This window comes from Maniola jurtina, chromosome 1 (genome assembly GCF_905333055.1).
Source record: "Maniola jurtina chromosome 1, ilManJurt1.1, whole genome shotgun sequence".
NCBI classification, from domain to species: Eukaryota; Metazoa; Arthropoda; class Insecta; order Lepidoptera; family Nymphalidae; genus Maniola; species Maniola jurtina.
Window position 1 is genome coordinate 10,214,647 of NC_060029.1, and position 26,155 is coordinate 10,240,801.

A 26,155-nucleotide genomic window follows, 5' to 3' on the forward strand; every position below is an offset into this window, starting at 1 on the left:
GCATACCTATACCTTTGCATCATTACAATAAATGTAAAGTAGGTAACTACACCTGTATGTTTGTTGGTTTAAGAGGTAAGTAGTTAAGACCTGGAAAGTGACAGGCTAATTTTTATCCAGTAAAATCAATTATAGGATTTTAAAGTTGCGGGCATCAGGTAGTTGTTGCATTGACTTATATAATATATATTACTATTATTATACATCGATGCTATTATATTATATGTCATTTTTATCAATGGGTTAGTAATTGTGTGTACACAGTCCGACAAGGCTCTTTTGGCGCGTGGGCAAAAATCGGAACTAAATAAAGCCTTGATAGGCCATGGGCTCCCAAATAACATGTTTACCTACTCAAATACTCTATTTACGTAGTGCTTTTAATTATAAAATGCAGAAACATTTATGCTGTATTTATCATTAGGATATATCGTGAATTTATGTATATGGAATCAGGAATGGCAACTAATTAAAAAAAAAATTAGTAAAATTCAGATTTTTTTACTTAGCAACACATGAGCAAACACCACATACAAGGGGAAAGCGGGACAAGTGTAAGGTCTTTGAGCGGGACACTTCACAAGATGGCGGCGTTAGTTCCGATTTTGGCCACGCGCCAAAAGATCCTTGTCGCATTATACGGCTCTGGCTTCTAGCCATATTATCACAGCATATTATATACAGTACGATTATGGACTTTGACTTGGATAATTTTTTGTTTTTTTTTCTCTCATCTGGCTTTACATTGATTAGCCAATGTCAAGTTTGGAGATATTTACAAGAGGAAACTATATGTTTAAGTATGGACTTCATCTGTGACGGCGGCCACCAACATGGGCGCGGTGCCCCTTTAGAGCGCTTCCCAGTCAGTTCCACCACCAATAAACACCAGCAGAACACAAAAACCGGCCACTTCTAACAAAAAACACGCCAAAAAGGCATCGCTCGCGCGCCATCAAACGCCAACACAGACGAAGTCCCAGGATAATTCTATTAATTCCATAGAGTAATTACTTTAGTGATGCCCTAATTCGATCATTGTACTAATCGATGATGCAAATAATCGTGATCGATCCGTAATCGACTCTGGTCGTTTTTTTATAGTTTAGATTTAGACTTAAAGGCAAATTTTTGATGTTATGCAAGAAACAGCTGTTATTTTACGGATATAATGTCCGAAATGGATTTTAACTTTCAGTAAAAATATATGACGTCTTGTTTTGTAAAAAAACTATATTCTATTTAATAATAAATTATGTAGACAGTGTAGTGTGTTTTCTGATGGTTATGGTTATGGACTTATGGTTTTATGATTGTTAAAAAATATTACCCATGCGGAAGGATCTGGGAGCCCACCGCGTTGTTATTCCAAGAAAACTCTTGCCTTATTTGTGGAAATATATTGTAAAATAATAGAGTAAAAAGTAAAATGTAGGTAGGTAACCAAGTAATAATTTACTTAACTACTACTTACCTACCTACTTTTTTGGACCGACCATACAAATTGGTACTTAGTAATTTGTTTGCCAGTCCGAAAAAATTTCGATTTTTATAGCTTATCGATAGTTGGAATTTTATATCGATAGATCCAAAAATTAAATCTCGATCAAAATTATCGATATAACCAACAAATAATTAACGATATATCGATGTATCGATATTTTCCGGCAAACTTTACTCTATGGTCTCTATGGGTTAATTCAATATGGCTGCTGAATCTTAACTAATGGCGTCTTTGTGAATTTCGATAATATTGTGAAATTGTAAGGTTGTAAGAAACTCGTGCGATACAAAGTAATTTTACTATTTGTTAATGAGAATTTTATTATATTGTTGATTTCCGCTGCAAACAAATTAGGACTTAGTGACATAGCCCGTACTCCACGATGCGTCGTAAGAGTGAGCGCACCGCTAGCAAAAAATCAAAACCTTCTCCGGAAAAGAAAGAAAAGGTTGAAAAAGCGAAACATACTAAACGAAGCAGAAAACAATCATCATCGTCAGCCAGTGAGTCTACCGAAGAACCTCCACCTGTAATTGAAGCCGCTGAGACTACTGAAACAAAGCCCACTGAACCTCTGAAGTCAGCGAAGGAAGATGCTTCCAAAGAGTCACCGGATCAGGTTTGGCAAGTCAAATCAGCCGAGACCTCTGGAGATGTTGGTGAAATTCAAAAGCTAAAATTATGTCTCGCACGCCCCCCTTCGACACCTGAAAGGGTCGATAGATCGCCTAGGAGCAAAAGAAAGCACACTCGAGCTACCAGCTCAAGTGACACTCAGAGTGTAGAAAGTGAAGATAAGAAAAAGTCAAAGCGCCGTTCCAGACGTTGTACAGAGTCAAAAGATGCCGAAAAAAATGAAGGCCAAGGAGATGAAACTGAAATTGAAATAAAAGACGCATCAGCATCAAAACCATCAAAGACAGAACCAGATCAAAGTGCAAGTCAAAGTGCATCTTCAACTGATGAAACACCTATGTCAACAACAAATGAAGAAGTTAAATGTGACACAGTAGAATCCAACGAAACAGACAATGTTGAAGAAAATACTAAAGAAGAAAAGACTACAAATACTGAGGCTTCAAAAGACGCTGAAGTTTCAAAAAGTACTGAGTCTTCAAAATGTACTGAGGCGTCAAAATGTACTGAGGCGTCAAAAAGTACTGAGGCTTCAAAAAGTACTGAGGCTTCTAAAAGTACTGAGGCTCCAAAAAGTACTGAGGCTCCAAAAAGTACTGAGGCATCAAAAAGTACCGAGGCTTCAAAATGTACTGAGGCTTCTAAAAATACTGAGGCTTCAAAAAGTACCGAGGCTTCAAAATGTACTGAGGCTTCTAAAAATACTGAGGCTTCAAAAGATACTGAGACTTCCAAAAATAATGAAGCTGAAGCAACACTGAAAGACACTGAAACTTCAAAAGATACTGAAGTTCAAGATAAGACTTCTGACAGTGAAGCTGTTATTACTTCTCCAAAACCAGATATTGGCAAAGGACAAAATGATAATATATCTTTACCCAGTGGAGAAAGTCCACATAGGAAAAGGAGTCTTTCAGCTGAAAAATCTGAAATTTTAGAATTGCATGCTGAGGAGAGTCGTTGTGAATCTTCCGAAGTGAGTTTTAGTGAATCCCAGGATGCAAAATCAAAAACATCGTTGGACCAGGATAAAGATGTAAGCAATTTTGTTCCAAGTGAGGTAAGTATTAATATAAATACAACTGAAATTTCAGGGCAACCAGGGTCTAATAGTGAGGACAAAATTACTGCTAACAAAACTGAAGTAGAGAATAATAAAACTATAAAAAAAGGGGCATCATCATCACCAGATTCCACACAGGATGATGCTTTGAAAGTCTCCAATACTGCAAGTTTATCTACAAATAAGGAAGAAAATTCACAAACTACTCCAGATATTCCCAATGGTGAAGTAACACCATTGGTCACTAACAGAAAAAGAAGATGGGGCTCACGTCCTAGTAAATTATCAACACAAAAATCAATAACAATTTCTACTGATGTTCTAAAAGAAATAATACCTGATGTCAAGCCTGCGGAATTTGAAGAAGTGATTGAGGAGAAAAAGCATAAAAGGATAGGCGTACCTGAGAAAATTGACCGACCTGTACTACCGAAAATAATAATTGATAATACAGTCAGTGTGGAAAGTTATAAGAAGGAGAAAAAAGTTGAAGATAAAGATAAAGAAAATGTTAAAATCAAGGAAACAAACCTTGCATTGACACGTAAAATATCAATAGTCAAGGAACATGACAGCATAATTACAAGACCGCCCAGTCCACCCAGACATAAGCAGTCTAGTATTTTGTACATAACAAACTTAGTGAGGCCATTCACTTTGCCACAGCTGAAAAATTTACTGCAAAGAACAGGAAGAATTGTTGATAATGGCTTCTGGATTGATAGAATTAAATCCAAATGTTATGTTAAATATGAAACTGAAGAGTGAGTATAGCTTTAATTGACTATTAAATTTTTAGGGTGCTATAGTAAAACAGGAATCTTATAGTTCTGTATTGTCTGTAGTCTGTATGGTCTATCCATCTGTCATGGAACACTAGATGATGCCAGCATCATCACCCGCGTGGATTGGTCGGATCCCGTGCAGCATCAGGATTGAGGAGTTGGAATCCAAATTTTTTATGGAACAATGTTGCAAAGTACTTCTATCGATTATGCAAAAATTACACAAATCGGTTCAGAAATCTTGGAAATATCAGTGCATAAGTAGAAAAACACAACTCTTCCAATTTTAAAGTCGGTTAAAAAAGTAGCCTTGTTACTCCTTGGTTAATCCTTTACTTGTATGTGAAAGTGCTGTCAAAATAGGTTCAGCCATTCCGAAGATAAGCCTGTTCAAACAGACAGTCGCTTCAATTTTATTTATTATAGTATAGATGCACTTGACAAGTTTTTTGTTTTGTTCTGGATAGTAATTTTCATAAAATACTTGTTACAGTCAAGCTGTAGAGACGAGACATGCTCTACATGGAGTGACATGGCCAGTCTCAAATCCTAAGACATTACACGTCGACTTTTCAACACAGGAAGAATTTGACAAAGCTAAGGCCAATGAAGACACAGATAATGCGAAAGCTTCAACCATCCCTGGCACAGTTGAAGATTGGCTTCGAGAGCAAGATATGAAAAGAGAAAAAGGGGAATTGGTAAGAAATTTATTATTTAATTTTGTCATTAACTACTAAAATGTGGTCATTTACTCTATTGTAAAGCTACGCTAAGATTCGTATATGATCATTCATTTCTTAAGCAAAGTATTATTGTATTTGGTTATCATTATAGGAGAAACCATGGGAGCGAAAAGCTGCAATGCGAGAGTGGGATGTTGGTAAAAATGACAAACCAAAGGAAGTAAGCCGGCCAGATAAGAACCATAGAGATGAGAGACCACCTGAGAAGAGGAGACATCGAACCATTGATCGAAGCCCCGAGCCAGGTGAGAGGTTCACTTTAATCATTTAATTGGCATTGTGAATCATTGATAAACTAAAATGAAAGTACATCATTTGACAAAAATATCTTGCACATTATTACAAAAAAAAAAATATTCCATAAAAACTCAGTTTATATTATGTATACATATTACATATTATTTACATAACTATAAAAACATTGATGTGGCTATAGTTTTAAATATTATGTACTAGGCTGTGTATTTTGCTTTGGCTGCATAATATCAAGGTTAGCTGTGTTGTACATGCTAGACTACCATTATCAATTAGTTTATGTAGAATTGTGAAATGTGCGAATGTTCATATGATTAATTGATAAGATGGGTGAATTGGCAAATGAACTAAAAATTACAATTAAATATAACTAGAGCATGCCCGCGGCTTCGCCCGCGTGGATTTCGGTTTTTAAAATCCTGTAGGAACTCTTAGATTTTCCGGGATAAAAGTAGTCTATGTCCTTCCCGGGATGTATCCCAAGTCTGTACCAAAGGACATCATTCACGTTTCATACATGTTTGGACCAAAAAATGAAAGTGCCGGCCAAAAAGAAAAAGTACTATAATCGGATAGAGTACACAATTCCTAACATTTTTTACTATGACGTCCAATCTGTGCGCACAATGGTTACGTCGTAATAACATAAAAAATAATTTTTTTTTTTTTAATTCTTAGGTGATAAAAAAGGTTGGAGTGTCATTATAATATAAAAAATATTGTATTAAAAGTAACTTACATGACCGCAAAATACTCAAGGTCAAATCCTAGTGGTCAAAATAATATAAAAACGTACCTACTATTTAACACATTCATTTTCTTTATCATAAAGAATGTTGTCTTTTTAGAGTCAATCATTACTGGTTACTCTCTCTCTCTCAAAACTTCAAATGGAATTCCGAGAAATAATGAAAAGGGACGGCTACCTGGGTGCGTGAACGCATTGTTATTGGTTGCCGACCGCCCGCGCCACGCCAGCGTCACCAGCCTGCAGCCAGTCAGTTATCCATGCGACTTTGGTTACATCGGACGGCTATCGTGACATTACTCTCTTGTTCTTAAAGTGATACAATATCAAGTGTATTTAGCGAAGCTTTTACGTAGCTCTGTGGCTTATTAACTGACATTATGAACGTACAATTGTGTATTTCGTGTCGTGTGCCTATTGGTGATCGCCGAAGTTATAGTTGGACATCCCGTGAATCACAACACATCGAAATCGTACAGTTTGTTATTGAAGATCTACTGGATCATCAGGTAAGGATTGTATTATCACTATATCGAATGAATATGCCTAAGATATTTACTACGAACAAACATCATAATAAATATAGTAGTAAATATCTTAGGCATATTCATTCGATATAGTGATAATACAATCCTTACCTGATGATCCAGTAGATCTTCAATAACAAACTGTACGATTTCGATGTGTTGTGATTCACGGGATGTCCAACTATAACTTCGGCGATCACCAATAGGCACACGACACGAAATACACAATTGTACGTTCATAATGTCAGTTAATAAGCCACAGAGCTACGTAAAAGCTTCGCTAAATACACTTGATATTGTATCACTTTAAGAACAAGAGAGTAATGTCACGATAGCCGTCCGATGTAACCAAAGTCGCATGGATAACTGACTGGCTGCAGGCTGGTGACGCTGGCGTGGCGCGGGCGGTCGGCAACCAATAACAATGCGTTCACGCACCCAGGTAGCCGTCCCTTTTCATTATTTCTCGGAATTCCATTTGAAGTTTTGAGAGAGAGAGAGTAACCAGTAATGATTGACTCTAAAAAGACAACATTCTTTATGATAAAGAAAATGAATGTGTTAAATAGTAGGTACGTTTTTATATTATTTTGACCACTAGGATTTGACCTTGAGTATTTTGCGGTCATGTAAGTTACTTTTAATACAATATTTTTTATATTATAATGACACTCCAACCTTTTTTATCACCTAAGAATTAAAAAAAAAAAATTATTTTTTATGTTATTACGACGTAACCATTGTGCGCACAGATTGGACGTCATAGTAAAAAATGATAGAAATTATGTATTCTATCCGAATATCGTACTTTTTTTTTCTGGCCGGCACTTTCATTTTTTGGTCCAAAATGAATGATGTCCTTTCATTAAAAGTGGTTCAGCGGTTGGGCCGTGAAAACGTAGCAGACAGACAGACAGACACACTTTGGCATTTATAATATTAGTATGGATATGGAAGTATGGATTATGAAAAAAAGTTTAATGTGTTTTTAATTTGTGTGTTCTAGCACGGAAGTTTAAGAAGAAAGAGGAGGAAGCGCCTGCTAAACTGTTGGATGACTTGTTCAGGAAGACAAAAGCAACTCCTTGCATATATTGGCTACCGCTGTCTGCCGAAACTGTAAGAAATCTTTTTTAGTGAGTTTAGTGCTTTACTCATTGTTTCATCCTTAAGATAGTTAAGTGATTATGCAGACTTAGGCGCAAGGCACACTGGCAGATCAAGGTTCTATATCTTGTTTGATAACAACTAAAGCTAGCTTTATTTGTTTCATCCTTAAGATAGTTAAGTGTTTATGCAGACTTAGGCGCAAGGCACACTGGCAGATCAAGGTTCTACATCTTGTTTGATAACAACTAAAGCTAGCTTTATTTGTTTCATCCTTAAGATAGTTAAGTGATTATGCAGACTTAGGCGCAAGGCACACTGGCAGATCAAGGTTCTACATCTTGTTTGATAACAACTAAAGCTAGCTTTATCTACTTTGGTATGATAATAGTGACTTGTTTATGCCAAAGTAAATTGAATCAAAGCTCATGTGTGCCTTGTGTATTGTTTTCGGTATATCAATCAACGTAGTATCAAGTCAGTGTAGAAATTAGGTATAGTGTTTAATTTTTAGTTTGATCTGCACAAACTGCCATAATATTGCAACTTTAGACTGGACCAATTGTTTTGCAAATACTAGCTACTAGCTGTTTCCCAATCAGCTAGTACCTACAGTACCTAGCTAGCCTATCAGAAACTTGCTAGTCCAAGTAGACCGTTTTGAGCGCTAGGCTTTAGAACATTGGCCCTATAGCACTAGGTTGCCTGTAGTGATTTGGGTGATATTGATTGTTTATAACTATCAAAAGATCGCAACTCCCCAACTAACCAAATTTTTAGCTTGAATTCTTTATTCACTGGGACTGGGAGAGCTGAGCAGAAATTTGATCTGGTCACCAATGATAAGTCATCAACGTTTCATCAGTAAACTAACAGTGTGTAAGTCAAAAAAGTCTACTTTGCGGGAAAGTAATAAAACTGTATAAACTGTATAAAATGAAGTTATTGACGAAATAAAAGATATTATGGTTCCGATTGGTCGAAAATATCTTCATTGAATGTCATTAAAATGTAACCTGTCAAAAATGACTTACGCACTGTTAGGACTTCACTGACGATTTCAAATTCTGTAAATTATTATGACTGATGATGACCATTAATCACTCATAATAATTTCCAGTCCAGTAGAGAAGTCAATCTAGAAGCAATGATGTAAAAGTAACAGGAAAACCTATAGTCAATTGGATCCTTTAGGTTTTTCTTATATGGCTGTGTAGATTTTTTTATCATAACATATTAAAAACCCATTATTTATATTGGAACTGAGCATGTTAGTAAGTATTTTATTGATAGATGTTTGAGCTATATTAGTTTGATACATAATATTATACTTTTTCATTCCAGATCGCCGTCAAAGAGGAGCAACGACGGCAGCACATGGCTGAGCACGAGCGTCGGCTGCAAGAGCTGCGACGTACTCACCGCAGACATTAGCATGGTCCGTCTACCGCCGTACGACACTCACACGCTCTTACGTGCTTACACACATGCATTCACATTCACTCACATCTACATATTCACATACACATCCACACACATACCCACACATATCCACACATTTTCACACACAAATACCCCACATTCACACACATGCATTGCATTCACACATTATGAACTACACTAATCCCAAATTATACAACATAAATCCACTTTTCATTTAATATTAACGCTTTGTCGCGATGTCGACATTTTTTTCCAGATATAGCTCGCTGTCTTCAGTGACAGTTTAGTGATAAAATTTTAGATGTTGCTTAATAGAATTAATATTAATTGTACGTAATACTGTAAGTTATATTAGATTTAGTGAAGACCTCTACAAATACGAAGACATAAATGATGAAGCAGCAGAACAAATGAAACTTATATTATGCGAAATGTTATAGAAAGGGCAAGATTGGAGGAAAACCTATCATTTAATTGGTCGACGGAGTACCGCTGTCGCTTGGCCGTTCGTGGCAGACATGTTGGATCTCCGCTCTGGAATGCGCGTCGTTCCCCGATTCATCTCAATTATTTAGAGAATCGGCGTTGGATTTGGTGACTGACTTTTTGTTCGGCAGCTGTTAAATATGACATCGGAATATTACGAGGACATTGACAAAAACCATTTTTCAAATCATGTTCCAACATTGAAAGAATACATCAGTCTGCAGCAAAAGGATATTGACCAATACAAATCGTTCCATAATAACACGTGGCAAGAAATGATGTGTCTTGGATTCAAGACTCAAGAAAGAAAAATCTAATTGTGGAAACTCGTTGTGGGCAATTTTTTGAGTGTGAAGTGTACAAAATACACGTAAATCGTGTGAACAAGTATAACATTGAAACTTTAAATACCACTTTTTAAACTTGAAAATTTGTATAGAGTTGAATTGTAAAAAAAATGTTTTAAAAATTGTATGAGAGTATATCGTCTTCAGTAATATAGTACAGATACTTTGATGTCAAATAAACGTTTCTTCTTGGATGTACTGGTTTTATTTAAACAGATGAGATTATGTATTTATTAGGAACCAGCTCATTATGCTCAAATATTGTTCATTGATGATACTAAGGAAACTCTCTATTGTCGGAAACGTCAGGCAAGTGTCGACAAGAACAAATGCTAACTATGCTAAGTTTCAACTAGTCTGATGAACGAAGCGCGAACGCGTAGATAACGAACAAACAGGCAATCAACACATCAATTCCTAGTAATTTTAGGAAATCGGAATCTACTAATATGTAGATACCTACTTAATAAGTACTACTTGTAAAATTTGTTATCTAATCAGTGCTGACCTAATAATATGGCATATTAAGTATTCATACAATTATAACTATCATGAGATAATCTAGCATATCTGGGATAAGACTAAAGCTTTGATAAAACATACATTAATAAGACAGTTGTGTTGGCGGGTTGATACCGTCAACCTATCCAAATAAAATTAGTGATAGGTATGAAAAATCTCATGGTAAGTACTATTTCCTTTAGCCTATACGACAGTTTTTTTTTAATTTGTTTCCAAGCAGCTTCCTGTAGGTACTTTTTTTAGTATTTTTGCATTTATTACAGCTACATGAAATTATGATCATTAAAATCTCTTAACCAATATAATTTACGAGGAACGCTCGAGCAATCGATACCCTACAGTCATCGCAAAACATGCAGTCCAATCTAAAGTCGCATCACTTGTAACATGGAGATTTGCGCAGGCCATAGACTACATGAGTCTGTTCTATCTATGTTTGTACAATACACAGTCAAACGCCTCGTGTTCAGATTGAACTACTTGTTTTGCGCTCACTATAAATTATTTAAACTAATTTTATTAGCAATTATGAGGAAACAAACAAACAAAGATATACATAGCTACATTGGACGGATAAAAGTAACACCTTATATTTTTCTTCAAAGTCGGGGACGTGGTTGGTATGGGCAGCGCTTGTCAGTGTTGTGGCGGCGCGGAACCCCTTCACGCTACAGGACTTCGTGTCAGGAAGGTTCGCGCAGCGAGGCTTTAATGGCACCTGGATCTCTGGTAATAAAACACCTGTGAGCGCTGTCTTATTAATGGGAGGTCGCAGTTTCCCATTGGGATTCTGGTCTGGTCTGATCGGAAGCTTCGGCCGTGGTTAGCTACCACCCTACTGAGAAAGGCATGCCGACAAATGATTTAGTAACGACTAGCCGATGCCCGCGACTTCGCCCGCGTGGATTTAGGTTTTTCGAAACCCCGTGGGAACTCTTTGATTTTACGAGATAAAAAGTAGCCTATGTGCTAATCCAGGATATTATCTATCTCCATTCCCAATTTCAACCAAATCCGTGAAAGAGTAACAAACATACACACACACACACATATACACAAACTTTCGCCTTTATAGTAGTGTGATGTCACGTAGAACCGATAGAGGCCGTTCTAGTATCTTAGCATCGTCACTTATAACAGGACGTGAGATCGCAGTCAAGGGCTAACTTGTCATTGAATAAAGAGTAGGCTGCAACCTAAGTTACACAAGTTTTAAAGATGGCTAAAAATGAAGTTTTAATTTTAATGACCTATGGCACAGGCCGCACAGGGCATAGTAGGTACTAGGTACGAGGTAAGTTGTGCCTGTGGTCTTATCTACCCATATAAATGCGAAAGTGTGTTTGTCTGTTCGTTTGTCTTTCAATCACGTCGCAACGGAGCGACGAATCGCCGTGATTTTTTGCATGTGTACCTACCTATATTTGAAGACCTGTAGAGTGACATAGACATATTTTATTCGGGAAAATCAAAGAGTTTCAGTTATTAAAAACCCAAACCGCGACGAAATCGCGAGCATCGGCTAGTAACTTAGGTATACTTAGTCTTAGGAGACCACAGGTTTGATTTCTGCGTGGGTCAATTTGCATAATTTCGAAAATGCCTCTGATCCGGTGGTCTTCTACTATGCTATGGTACTTCCAGGTACCTACACACTACACCACCCTACCGGTACGGTAAAGTCATATTTCTAAATTCTAAGCTGTAACCACGTTAGGCTAAGAGTTACTTATGAGCGTACCTTACCTACTTATACTTTGAATTTGCTAAAAAATATTGCCCTCTACCTGAACTTTTAAGTATTTGCGTTTATTTCAGACACCGAGTTCTCGTATACGAAAGCTGGAGAACCTGGCATTTACGTCTTCGATGTGCCAACATATGAGAGTAAAGAGCTGGTCACGGGTGAACTAATGGTACGTACATACCTGCTTACCATACCTTCTTAGTACCTAATGTAAAATAACGATTTTTTTAAACATTTAATAACATTAGACACACCTTGTAAGTCGGTACCTACCTACTCTATAACTTACGGGCTAGGTGACAGGCAACGGGATCTTATTAGGTACCAAACTCCGCTGTCCGCCCGTCCGTCCGTCCATCCGTTCAGTGGGCTGTACCGTAATAGGTAGAGAGGTAGAGAGTTGATATTTTCACAGAATGTATTTCTATTGCCGCTACAACAACAAATAAACATTTCAACATGGCAGCCATAAAAATTAAAAATTAAAATGTTATTTCTTACACCATGGTACAGAACCCCTCGTGTGCAAGTCCGACTCGCACTTGCCCGATTTTTAATTTACAATAAGGCGGGTTTTTAGAAGCATGCTTGCATAATCTGAACCCTATGAATTTGATATTTACGAATCTGATTTGTTATTTAGTGTAGGTATATTTTTGTAATTAGATAGATAGGATAAAATTTTGCCTAATATTACTTACATATGCATTCCAGTATATCGACACCTCCCACGTAAGTTGTTGTAAGCCACAAAATTGCCATTTTGCGTTTTTTACATAAAAATGTCTATTTTTATCTATTTTATATGTTCAATTAAAAAAAATCCTAAAAATGTTGTTTTTTAAAGTACTTATGAGGCGTATAATGTTGTATTTTTCAAACGAGGACGACGTAAAATATCATATCGACCTTTACAACGTTTTATGTGGGGTGAAGTCGCACGTTTGCGCCTCGTATGTAACAGATACAACAGATCACGCCGGACTTCAAATGAAATGTTTGTAACTCAAGACACTGATATGTCACGGTTGTGCTTGCATTTTTTTATTTCATTATCGTATTTTAGTAATTTAATAGTGATGCCAAGCTAAACTATTGTATAGATTACATACAACAATTTACGTCGTTGAGGACACCCAAAAACAGTATTGTATGATGACATACAACCGTTTACGTTGCAGAATTATAATAAATTTTGTGTTAAGTGATACATACAACATTTTACTTCGGCATTTATTTCTCAAAATTTTGTTGTATGATTACATGCTATATTTTACGTTGCTATGACATTGTTTTTTTTCTTACATACGACATTGTATACAATAAAACTATGTTAAAATTTAGTTTGATGGCGACGTAAACCTATGATAGTCAATGAAATAACTAATCGGCTCATCATACCACTAGGTTACCATATAATTAACAAAAAAATCACTACTACAATATATTATTTCAGAGCCTACCTTTCCAATAAATAGGTTGGTAGAACCTGCCAGGTGGTGGAGTCCAATTTCTTTACGGCCTATCGTCCAAAAATAACAAATATTTTTTATGATTTTAAAGCTCGTGGCCAGAAAAAGGCCAAAAATGATACTGTAGTCTTCAGCAGATGCACCTACCTACTGGCAGATCTCTATTGTACAAACACGTGACTTATGGATCTTTAATTATGTTTTAAAGATACCATAGAGCGGAACAGGAACTCAAAAGTATTCACGAAAGATCTGTCTACTAAACAAGGCCTGCTGATACGACAAAAAACTAACAACACCTCATTTCAGCTAAACTTGAGCTCTTGAAATAAGTGGAGAAGTTCTATGGACAGTTATACACCACAATACAAAGACTTGTTGAAGATTTGGCTAAAGATCCCAGAGCTAAATTGACGGGACACTATACCCAAGATATCCCAGATGCCAGTTTATAGGAGATAAGTATGACTCTCAAACAACTCAAGGATAAAAATTCGCTCGGTGATATCAGAATCACAGTAGAATTCCTGAAAGCGGGTGGCAAACCAGTACTTAAGGTCTTTCAGCGATTTTCCAATCGCCATGACGGGATTGAAAATCCCGTCATGGCGATTGGATAATGCCGTAATAAATAATAAGTAATGGTTTATTTGTTGCAATGTGGGCACAAAAGGTTAGTGAATCTTATATTCAAATTAATCTAGTTCATTGCATAACGAAATTACAAAGTTACAAACATTACTCAAGAACTCATGTCTATAAGCTGTTGTTATCGTAAGTCATTATGAATCGTCACAATAATAAGTTCGATGACTTTCAGCATCCCTAACAAGCTTGATTCTGAAAAAGCTTAAGCACTATATATAGGTCACATTCATAAGCTGCAACATGTTATTTATGCATAATATAACTGAAGGCTATTATAATAATCTGCCTCTTTGCTAAGCGTTTGTAAACTATGAGAAAGTTTTTGATTTGGTGGAAACTGGGGCTGTATTAAGGTCGCTATTGAGATGCTGAAACAACTGCCTGTTCATACAAATGCTGAAATAGAATCCTGTACGAAAACACCATGTCAGTCGACATATAGGACCAGACTAGCCCAGTCCAATTGCAGTGACAGAGCGCACATTAAGACGTAATTTTCTGAAACTCTTTACCGCTGCTTTGGAAGACGTCCTTATCTTTAAGCTTGGATTGGAATGAACTTGACATTAACATCAAAAGAAATTCACCTTCGATTTGTCGATGACATAGTCACTATCGCAGAAACTCTGGGAAACCTCATTAGGTTTCCCAGAGTTTCTACATTTACAGCTCAATGACCTTTGCAAAGTTTCACAACAGATGGGCCTGAAAATGAACATGAGTAAGATGAAAATTATGTCTAATTCTTATGTCTCGGCCCACCCAGTAATCGTTGAGGGCTCTGCACTCGAAATTATAGAAAAGTGTGTAAGCCTGGAACAGGTACCTGGACCAGGTAGGTAAGTGCAATTTCAAGAAACAGGTCAGCCACCGAATCCGACTCGGCGGCAGCGTACGGAAACTAAATTAGTCTTCGAACAGTGCGTGTTACCAGTGATGACATATTATAGATCCGGGATAATATGGTCACATATTATAATGGAATTCATAAGAAATTTCAGAGTCACCAAGCGGGCAATTAGAGAGCTATATGTGTAGTTTCTCTACGTGATCGAATCTAGAATGTGGATATCGGTAGGAAAATCAGAGTAGCCGGCATAAATGGGTTGCGAAGCTGAAGTGTAAATGGCCGGGACGAATAATTCGAAGGACCCATAGACGTTGAGGTCCCAAGGTGCTGGAACCTCGCACTGTAAGGCGCAGCGTTGACAGACTCCCACTAGGTGCACAGACGACATCAAACGAGTCACAAGGAGCCACTGGATTCAGGTGGTGCAAGACCGTGGCATATAGAAATCCCTACAAGAGACCTATGTCCAGTAGTGGACATCCATTGGTTGGAAATGATGAATCGGACTACACATACTACATTATTTTAAAATTTTAAACGACGTACACTGTTGTATTTAACACATACGATGACACTCAACCCGTTTTTTCCAGCGTAATTTGTTGTAAGTATCTTATACAATATTTTACAAAGATGAAACACGCCGTAAAATGTTGTATGAACAAAATCTCAGAAATGTGAAGTATTTCTATAAATTATCTTTCAGAATATGTGAAAGTATTGTAAACTATAACTAAATACCGAATTTCATAAAAATATATTGGAAAATGGAGCTTTAATTCCAATTTAAATCTTTAAAACGCTCTACTGAAAAGTTGTAGTTTTGGGGATACAACAACTTACGTGGGAGGTGTCGATATTGATAAAACGTTTTTAAATTTTCAGCAACAACTGAACACAAGCAATCCGATACTTTCAGAAGATAGAAAATTCATTTTGGCTCCTAGTGAAGTTAAGTCGGTAAGTATAAAAATTATGTACCAATTTGTCTTTCAAATTCAATTCTATACTATTTTCCAAAAAAATATGCTTACAATTTTAATATCTAGGTACTTACTCCTTAAATGCCTACTTTAACACCTAGAATGGAAAAAAAACTTATTTTTATTCAAGTTTTAAGATGTGCAAAGTGCATAATATGGTCGTACCGCATAAGTAGGTACCTACCTAAGATAATAATATTATAAACTACGCAGCAGGAATCGTTGACACCTAGGCACCAGTCATCTAATGACCATTACCTATATCATTATCATCATCTCGACCAATCATGGAAGGCACATATCGCCGGACCACTGGTACCTTATCGATCTACTCTCAGATTGAGAAGGGTTTGAAATAGAACATAGACAGTCTATCTCGTAGGCTCGCTTCACTCAGGACCTCCTTTGCGACTTCGTGCTGTACTAAAATACTCTAAGGGGTAGGACAGATAAGACTGCTTGGGATCAAGGTGCTTGGATATAGTTCCGGACATAATATCGTCTTAGGCAACGCAATCGAAAGTTATAGGGTGTGCGTTTCATCGAATAGTACCTATGGCGTTATGTTGGCTCCCCTGCCTGTCCAAGTCATTGGCACCATATTTGCATAAGAAGACGCAGATTTTGTTTATTTTCATTTGATTTTCCTGAATGAATGAAATGAAAATCAAATGAAAATAAACAAAATCTGCGTCTTCTTATGCCAATAATATGGTGCCAATGACCACCCAACAGACAGGGGAGCCAACATAATGACATAGGTACTATTCGATGAAACGCACTATACCTATAAGTATTTCTTCACGTGTGTAGATTTTGTGGTTTTAGTTTCGCTGATTCTTATCAATAATGAGTCGGTTAAAATTTATTACAACCACTTACCTACCTATTTAAGATAGTTTAGGTTATCTTATAACAATTTTATAATAGAAATACTAAATCGGTTGATAAGATTTCTTATAATTATCTACTTTATTAAATGCCGCTTGTCTTTATCTCTGATATGTTTTTGTTGATTGTAGGTCTACCGTTACTCTACCACGGCTAAGTTTGCCCTATACGATATTAATAATAGGTGAGTATACAAATATTTCATCATCATCATCATCATCTCCAGCGTCCACTGCCAAACACATTTCCTGCAACGTATAACCTAAATACCTTCAAAGCAAGAATGAATAGGCATCTTTTAGGCAAGCGCGCTACAATCTAGATCTCCTCATTGCTGTTTATTAACCATGATTGTCGTCGAGCGCCACCTTACGATAGAAAACCGGCCAAGTGCGAGTCAGACTCGCGCACCGAGGGTTCCATACTTGGGTAATTTTTCCGACATTTTGCACGATAAATCAAAAACGTTTATGCATAAAAATCTGTTTTAGGATGTATAAGTAAAGCCCTTTCATATGATATCCCACTCGGTATAGTTTTCTTATTTTGAAAATTAAAACACATTTTTTTTTAAATGATGTAACCACAAATTCGCGGTTTTCAGATTTATTCCTGTACTTGTTCTATAAGACCTACCTACCTACCAAATTTCATGATTCTAGTTAACGGGAAGTACCCTAAACCCTATAGGTTTCTTGACAAACACGCCAGACGGACAGACAGACAACAAAGTGATCCTATAAGGGTTCCGTTTTTCCTTTTGTGGTACGGAACCCTAAAAACACCTAAGTAATTTTTCAGGAGTACGAGATACATCGCGGATCACCAGCGGTTACAGCTTTGCATATTCGGTAATAACGACTCCTTGGCCTACGTGTTGGATAACGATGTGTACTACTTGCCTGCGGATAGTGTCACGCCAGTACGGCTCACTACGGATGGCGTGCCAGGGGTCATTTACAATGGACATACGGATTGGGTCTATGAAGGTAACATTCTTCCTCTTTAACTGGTTGAGGCCCTAATTAAAATATTGATGTGTATTTTTGATTACTTAGATATAGCCTACAGGCTTTTTAAACACAATTTTTCTAAAATTCCAATAATATACATAACTCGTCCACACTAATATCTACTTACGTAACCGATTTTGATAAAATTTGGTACAGAGTTAGCATGCATCCAAGAAATTGACAAAGGCGACTCTTATCTCGGAAAATCAAGGAATTCCCATAGGATTTTTAAAACCTAAATCCACGCGGATGAAGTCGCGGGTATTACCTAGTTATAAATAAGGAAGTGTTTCATTACAAACATTATGAACACATCTTTGTGCCAAACATCATTCACAATTCAGGCATTTACTACCTTTTTATTTGGGACCCCATGATATTCACATTTGTATGAACAAACGACTGAAACCACATAATATTATGTGTGATTTGATTAGGCTTAGGTATCATTTTTTTAGTTTGTTATTCCAGAGGACGTTATGTATACGGGGCAAGCCACCTGGTTCTCCAAGGATGGCAGATATCTGGCCTTCGCTAGTTTCGACGATACATTAGTGGAAAGCTACTCCTATTATTACTTTGAAGACAAATCGGATCCTGACGATCTGTATCCTGAACTTGTTGCACTTAAGTACCCTAAGGTAAATCAATTAAAAATCCATACTAATATTATAAATACGAAATTGTGTCTGTCTCTCTGTCTGTTTACCTTTCACGGGCTAACAGTTTAAACGATTCTGACGAAAGGTACAAAGTTAGCTTATATCCCGGAGACGGACATAGGCTACTTTTTATCCCGGAAAATCAAAGAGTTCCCACGGGATTCCTAAAGACCCATCCGCTCAACCGATTCGTATGTTTGGTACCGAGGTAGCTTGCGTCTATGTTATTGACATAGACAACTTTTTATCCCGGAAACCAAACAGTTCCCACGGGATCTTCAAAAACTTACATTCACGCGAAGTCGTGGGCATCCTCTAGTAAATAATATTTTAGGAATAGCGCAATAGTAGTTAGTATCTACTACCTACTATGTTCCTAGCGAAGCGATTTAAAGTAAATCTTGGCCTCCGATACTTCTTCTCAGGAGTTTTGCTCTTTACAAACCGATCGTGGTCCTCACTTGAATGTTGTGGCATGTTTATACGTCTCCACTCCTCCCTAACAACTGCCTTCCTCGTGCAGTCGTGCAAGGGAAAAGCCTGTTTATAAGTATGTACTTGATCTGTGCAATGTGCATCTCGTGGGTGACCGATCATGTGCTTTTGTGCCCTCTACTCTCCTTTGAACCACTAGTCGCGTTCAATCGAAACATCGTCACGTATTGTGTCATGGACATATTATCATGTGACGTTGCTCAGTACCAAGTTCTTTGAGAGTGGATTGGTCCGGAATCGGACACTAGAAGCTGCCAATCATATGCCTACCTTGGAACCCTCGAATGACGTGAAATGGCGCACCACTTCATGCTTCCAAGGTGACTCGCTTGCAATCGTCGATCCACTCGTGAATGATCCTGTTCAATCAAAATATGAAATATTTTTTCCAGGTCGGACGTACCAACCCAACTGTGAAACTGCGCGTAGTGGACGTCTGGAATCTACAAAGTAATCCAAATTTCATAACTCTCGAGGCACCCCCCGAAGTGACCTCCGACCACATACTGGGCGGTGTAACCTGGCTCACTGACACGGAGATAGCTGCTCACTGGCTGAACAGGCGTCAAAACTACACTGTGCTCAAAATATGTGACGTCATCACTGGAAAGTGCGAGGTTTGTTCACTGTAATACTAATTCTATATCAATGATTATGATTAAACGCCGTAACTCATTCAAACCCGGCAGTTTACCAGTTTTTTTAGTTTATTACACAGCTCAAAAGATAGCAAGCTGAAGTGGCAATGGGCAGGCCATGTCTGTCGCACACCGACGGCCGTTGGGGCAGACGTGTTCTGGAGTGGAGACCGCGTACTAGTAAGAGCAGTGTGGGACGACCTCCAGCCCGCTGGAGCGGTGGCCTGATGAAGGTAGTGGGAAGCGGATGGATGAGGAAGGCGGACGACCGTGTTTGGTGGCGCGCTCTTGGAAAGGCGTCCAGTGGACGCTTACAGGCTGGAGTTTATCTGTTATAACAGTCGAAATCATTCTAGTTCCTTCTTTGCTAGTCCAACAAAATATTTATTTACCTGACTTCCTTTATTTTCATCCTTGTATGATAGAGAAACTCAACTCTTATTTTTCTCCTTTTCATTCATTTCCGTTTTCATTTCTAGGACGAACACCGCCAGCAACCCAATGGTTGGGTACCCATCGCGTTGCCACGATTCAGTACCAAAGGAGACTTCTTTATATCTACGCGTTGGTCTTTAGAGCAAGCTGATGGTAAAATTTGGCAGCATTTGTACAAGAGCATAAGGGTTAATGGACAGATCGTATCCAGCTCGATCACACCGGGAGCGTTCACTGTTAACAATATTGTTGGGATGGATGAAGATAATTTTCAGTAGTAAGTAATGTCAACAATGCATGGAGTTCCATTTGTGTCTTTAGCATATCAACGTATTGCACGCGGTAGTACTGAAAAGATTAACGCCTTTATGCTTATGGCGTAAAGGTGTACCGCATCATTCTCAGTCTGTGGACGTCCACTGCCCAACATAAGCCTTTCCAAAGAGCCACATCATACCCGGTCCTTGGCTTTCCTCATCCAGCCACTTTCTACCACCCTCTTTATAATTTGCACCCAGCTTGCTGGAGGCTGCCCCACACTAGAATCTTGAAATTTTTTCTTCAGACAAGCACTGCCCACTGCCACCTCTATCTGCTGATGGTTTGGTACGTCAGTGCCAGTACTATAATATTTCTAAAATTTCCAGTTATTTCACTCGCACGTTAACAAGAGCGGCGTGGCGATCCCAGGTGCACACGGTGGGCGCGCGTGCGCACTGCATCAGCTGCAACATCACGATGCCGGAGGGCGGGCCCTGCTCGTGGGCGACGGCCTCCGCCAGCCGCGGCGGCTCCTACATGGCTGTCACTTGCTCCTCGCCTGAAGAGCCCTCCGCTACGTTTATCGTCAACCCATTGAAATTGGATCCTAATCTGGTACGTTATTCAAAGTCAAAGTCAAAATCATTTATTCAAAGTAGGTTCTATTGTACTCCTTTTGATGGAGTGGATGGATGGTTCTATTGTACTCCAGACATGCAAATATATAAAATTCCAGCTCTATAATTAACACACGGGACGTGACGTAGGATTCTGCTCATTGAAAGTCTATGTAGGTCGGAGGATAGGTACGCGGCCGCGCCATTATGGTGTATACCTGTTAGGTTTAGTTATACAACCTATGTTGACTTGCCTGCACGTGGAGTTCAATCCTACACATTTTTGCAGTAACTTGCTTATATCCTAATATTCATTTAGATTTTTTTTGGTGATTTTGGGATGGGTAATAACTACGAGTATGTACAATTAATTTGAAAATCCAAAACAAAAACTACTAGATACTCTTTCAAAGTTTTCAATGCTGTCGGCAGTTTCCAATCCCCAATGACTGCCAATTTTATTCATGAACTTGTTGTAGCCCAACGCTATTTATACGTGGGAAACGAATGCAGTCGTCCGTGAGCGCCTTGAAGGCAAGGACAGGCCGCGCAGCTTCATCACCACGGTTCCCTTGGAAGACGGGACGCCAGCGCCCGTGAGGCTGATCCTACCGCCAGGGATCAATCTGAACGACACGATGAAGAAATACCCCCTGGTTTTCTTCGTATACTCCGGGCCTAACACGAATACAGTTTATGATACCTTCACTGTTGGTAAGAAGTTTGATGACCATTTGCGTGATTTATACGATAAAATGTGTCTAATATTGCGGACGTGAACACCGAAAACTTGAGACAAAATTATGTATATTGTCTCTGGTAGGTATGTTTTATTTTGTGTGGCAGTAGGATTCATATATTTAGAATTTTTCATTGTTCATACAAGCACAGGTTCTAGTTTTGAACTTTAATTTGTTTACAGGATACCACTCATACCTCACAACCAGTCGAGACACTATCTACATGATGGCCGACAGACGCGGCGCGGGCCTTCACGGGCAAGAAATGTTGTATTCTCTCAACAATGCACTTGGCACGGTTGAAGTTTTCGATCACTTCGTGGTTTTAAGGTAACATTGTCTAACTTGATCCACATGACTGAAGAAATATACTTACTTTCGGCGCATCCTCGACGACACTTTCGTAACTCTTATTTCTTGTATGAGAAAGGTAAGAGATTAGAGTTTATATAGATAGGAAGAGCGGCGTCTCTACCTATAAATTGGCCGTTCAAGCTAGGTTTAGCAGTCCTAGGATCTTGCTCGTTCAATCGCAGCAGTATTTTGTAGTAGATAATAACAAAAACATTGCAACAAATAAAACTTCTTATAGATTTACCTAGGTACTCGATTTTATCGATCGTTACTGCCGATCATAAGTATTAAGATTGAAATAAGGTTGATATATCGATCGACACTGGCGATTGACAAAAAAATACAACTCAGATCGATCGTTTATTGCTTATCGTACATTTACTAATTTTGTTTTATTGTTCGCACGAGTCGATCCTCAATAACTCAAAATTTAATAACCCCCGACACAAAAACCTCTATAAGAAAACAAGCAAAGAGGTAAAGAGCTGGTAACTTTCAATGGCTGAACCGATTTTCTTCGATTATAGCTAAGAACACTCTCGATCAATCCACCTTTCAAAAAAAAAAAACTGAATTAAAATCGGTTCATTCGTTTAGGAGCTATAGACAGATACACAGATACACACGTCAAACTTATAACACCCCTCTTTTCGGGTCGGGGGTTAAAAATAGAGCCAACCTGTAGGCACCTATAAATCTTTCCAGAGAAGTGCTGCGGCGTTACGGGTATATCGACCGATCACGCGTCGGAATCTTTGGCCACAGCTATGGTGGTTACGCTACCTTGCTGACGCTCGCCCACGATGACAATAACATGTTCAAATGCGGAGTTTCCGGGGCGCCTGTCACATCCTGGCTTTATTATAGTAAGTTCTCCAGATTCTCTTAAGTCTTAGCATCACTTTCACAAAGACCTTTGGTCGATAGCTTAACCTTTGCGACTTCTATTAAATATAGCTGCAATAGCTCTTCGCCTTAGCCCTAAAGAGATAACAATTGTAACTTCGTATACCTATTTGGACTGAAATCCGAAAGTTCCTAGGTTCAATCGATTCAGTGAAGGTAAACATTTAGGTGTTCTGCTACAATATTTTAGTATCTAATTAATTATTCACGTAATTAAAAACTACTGAAAATGAATTAGGTATAGTTTCTGACTAAAACTAAAAATCCAGATATTTGGACATGTTTTCGGAATTTAGTTCTGTCGGAGAAATTGTATCAAATCGTGTTACTATTTAATGGTGAATTTTAATTGAAGACCCAAAAAATGTATATTTTGAATGATTGAAATATCTAAGTTATTTTATTTATAGTTTTCAAATATAAAGCTGCCAAAGTTGCAAAATTTTGCATACGGGGTCCTATACCTACTTACTCAATTTTAACGATAATGTTGAAGTGACATTTTAATTAAGTTTTTCTCATAGAGGTGTGGTATGGTAGCGACAGCAGAGTTGATTAATTGCTTCGATCAAGCAAGATTGACACGAATAAATGAGTGAGCGGGAGGTTTTCTTCCGATAACCTCAAGGCTTGGAATGATTATTTATTTATTTATTTATTCGAAACTAGATTCGTTTGCGTGAATTTAGATTTTTCTTTGATTTTCCGGGTAAAAATTAACCTATGTCCGTTTCCGGGATGAAAAGTATCATCTGTAGGTACCTGTCGTCAAAATCAGTTGTACAGATGGTTGAAAAAGTGACAGATATAATATACAGACATATTATTTTCGGATATATAATATAAGTAGGTACGTCCAAACTAAATGATGCCCACGACTTTGTCCGCATGGATTTATAGATTTTGTTTAAATCTCGTGAGAACGCTTTGATTTTCCATGATAAAAGTAGCTTATGTCCATCTTGGGGATGCAAGTTATCTCTGTACCTTTCGACCAATTCGGTTAAACAAATTGACGATGAAAAGGTAACAAATAAACAAACAGATAGACTATAGAAGTTATCCAAATCGCCTCAAAGACTGCGAGGGACATGACTCAGACAGTTGTTACTTTTTCCAGACACAATGTACACAGAACGCTATATGGGCCTGCCAACTGAGGAGGATAACTTGGCGGGTTACCAAGCGGGTGACGTCACGCTGCTGGCCGAGAAGCTGAGAGGCAAGGACTTGTACCTCATGCACGGCAACGCGGACGACAACGTGCACTACCAGAACGCGGCCAAGCTTATGAAGAAGCTCGCAGAACTTAATATACCATTCCAGCAGATGGTAAGATGGACTTTCTTCAGTTATAAAAATAACGTACAATCAATTTTTCCTTGCCGACTTAAAAGCGAACTAAAAATAACAATAAAACCGTGATACAAGTTAACTGTCTGTTAACTGTCTAACTCTCAAGTACCGGCCAAAACGCGTTGCTTAGGCGTTTCTGCGGGAATTTTTCTGTGATTTGGTTGCTTTTAAGTCAGCTAAGAAAAAATAGAATAACAATAGCCGTTTTGTCGTTGTTATAGTATTTTGAAACCGAAACAAATGAATTTTGGTCAAGTACTAAACGCTGGTTATGTACTATCTTAACTATGCTTCTTAGAACTTTCAATTTGAGTAAGAAGTTACCTGAACAGTCTGAATCTCTTTTAAAGCAATTAGGGGAAGTAAATAAAACACTTCTTTTTGTTTGTCAGCTTTTATTTATCCATTGTTGGACATAGGGCCTCCTCATGTGCAATATGCGTGCCATTATAAACAATTTTTAATGTTAGTCAAAACACTATCGTAAAAATTATAAATGCGCGTCATTCTTCCCGATGTTGGGCGAGTCTGCTTCAAGTTTTTTCGCAAGCTTGGTGAAGTCATCGGAACAACGAGTTGGCTGTAAAGAGAAGAAATAGAAGATTAGAAGAAACACATCCATACTAATATTATAAATGCGAAAGTGTGTCTGTCTGTCTGTCTGCTACGTTTTCACGGCCCAACCGCTGAACCGATTTTAATGAAATTTGGTACAGACTTGGAATACATTCCGGGGAAGGACATAGGCTACTTTTTATCCCGGAAAATCAAAGAGTTCCCATGGGATCTAAAAAAATCGAAATCCAAGCGGGCGAAGCCGCGGCCATCCCCTAGTCTATACTAATATTATAAAGAGGAAACCTTTGTATTTTTGTATTTTTGTATGTTTGTATTGAATAGGTTCAAAAACTACTGGACCGATTTCAAAATTTCTTTTACCATTACTTACAGGGATTCTTCCGAATCCGTATAGGCTATATTTTATCCCGGAAAATAGATAGGATTTTTCGTGGTAGTGAAAATTGTGGAGTAAGGCGTCGAAAAAACTGCCGTACGTTAACGATTCTCGCGAACGCTGCCTAAATGGCCACCCGTGCGAAGCCGGGGTGGGTCGCTAGTTATTTATAAATTAGGCTGAAGAACAGAAATAACAAAACAAAGTCACGACTTTCCACTTGACAGGAACCATTAATAGATCCTTATCCTAAGAATTTCTTGGTTCTTATGTTAATCTGTTTTCTGTTTTGATGTTTTTCAGTCGTATCCAGATGAAGCGCATAGTTTAGCTGGAGTCGGTATGCACAGGTATCGAACAATGAATCGTTATTGGGAGAAGTGCATTCAACTGCCCGCTGAAATCACAGCCGAAGTTGCGGTTGAAGCATAAAAATAATAATCTAGTTTCTGTTGTACCATGTATCTGTAGTCTGTACTAATCAGAAATAAAAGTTATCTCAATAAATACTCAAGGAATTCTGGATTGTCATACTAAATTTTTTTTTCATTTTGTACCTAATGTTGTGTCACTAGTACTAAAGGTTCTCACAAAGAAGGTTTAATAAAACGCCTTATTTTCGTCAATGCTTGTAACTCAAAAAACTGCAGTATTAGGGCCCGATACCACAGAAAGGTACCTCCTACATCAATGCCTGATAACTATGCACCAAAACGGAGATGAATGTATAGGTGTTTAACGTATATAGAACCAATTACATTATATATAGACATGAAGTGAAAATATTATCACGTCATCTACCAACCACTTATCTGATAGGTAGGTATGTTAAACACATCTCCGCTCATCTCTGATACCGGGCCTTATCCAGGGATAGTCTTATTAAAATAACCTTTATCGATTCCATTGATATTAAAATGTAACAGGTAGTTGAATTATTTATACCAACCGAATGAATTATAG

At 38.0% G+C, this 26,155-nt stretch overlaps 2 long non-coding RNA genes and 1 pseudogene across 2 annotated transcripts; 2 read left to right on the forward strand and 1 right to left on the reverse strand.

Annotated features, from left to right (window-relative positions):
• The first annotated feature begins 1,699 nt into the window (after positions 1 to 1,699).
• Positions 1,700 to 25,701, forward strand: LOC123867642 (annotated as a pseudogene).
• On the reverse strand, positions 5,916 to 6,650 carry LOC123867994. The gene is made up of 2 exons (XR_006796558.1): positions 6,570 to 6,650; positions 5,916 to 5,977 (listed from the first exon to the last, which is right to left on the reverse strand). It is a non-coding gene; the product is annotated as an uncharacterized LOC123867994 (long non-coding RNA).
• On the forward strand, positions 5,977 to 6,706 carry LOC123868055. Its single transcript, XR_006796577.1, has 2 exons — positions 5,977 to 6,052; positions 6,645 to 6,706. It is a non-coding gene; the product is annotated as an uncharacterized LOC123868055 (long non-coding RNA).
• Positions 25,702 to 26,155: the final 454 nt, after the last annotated feature.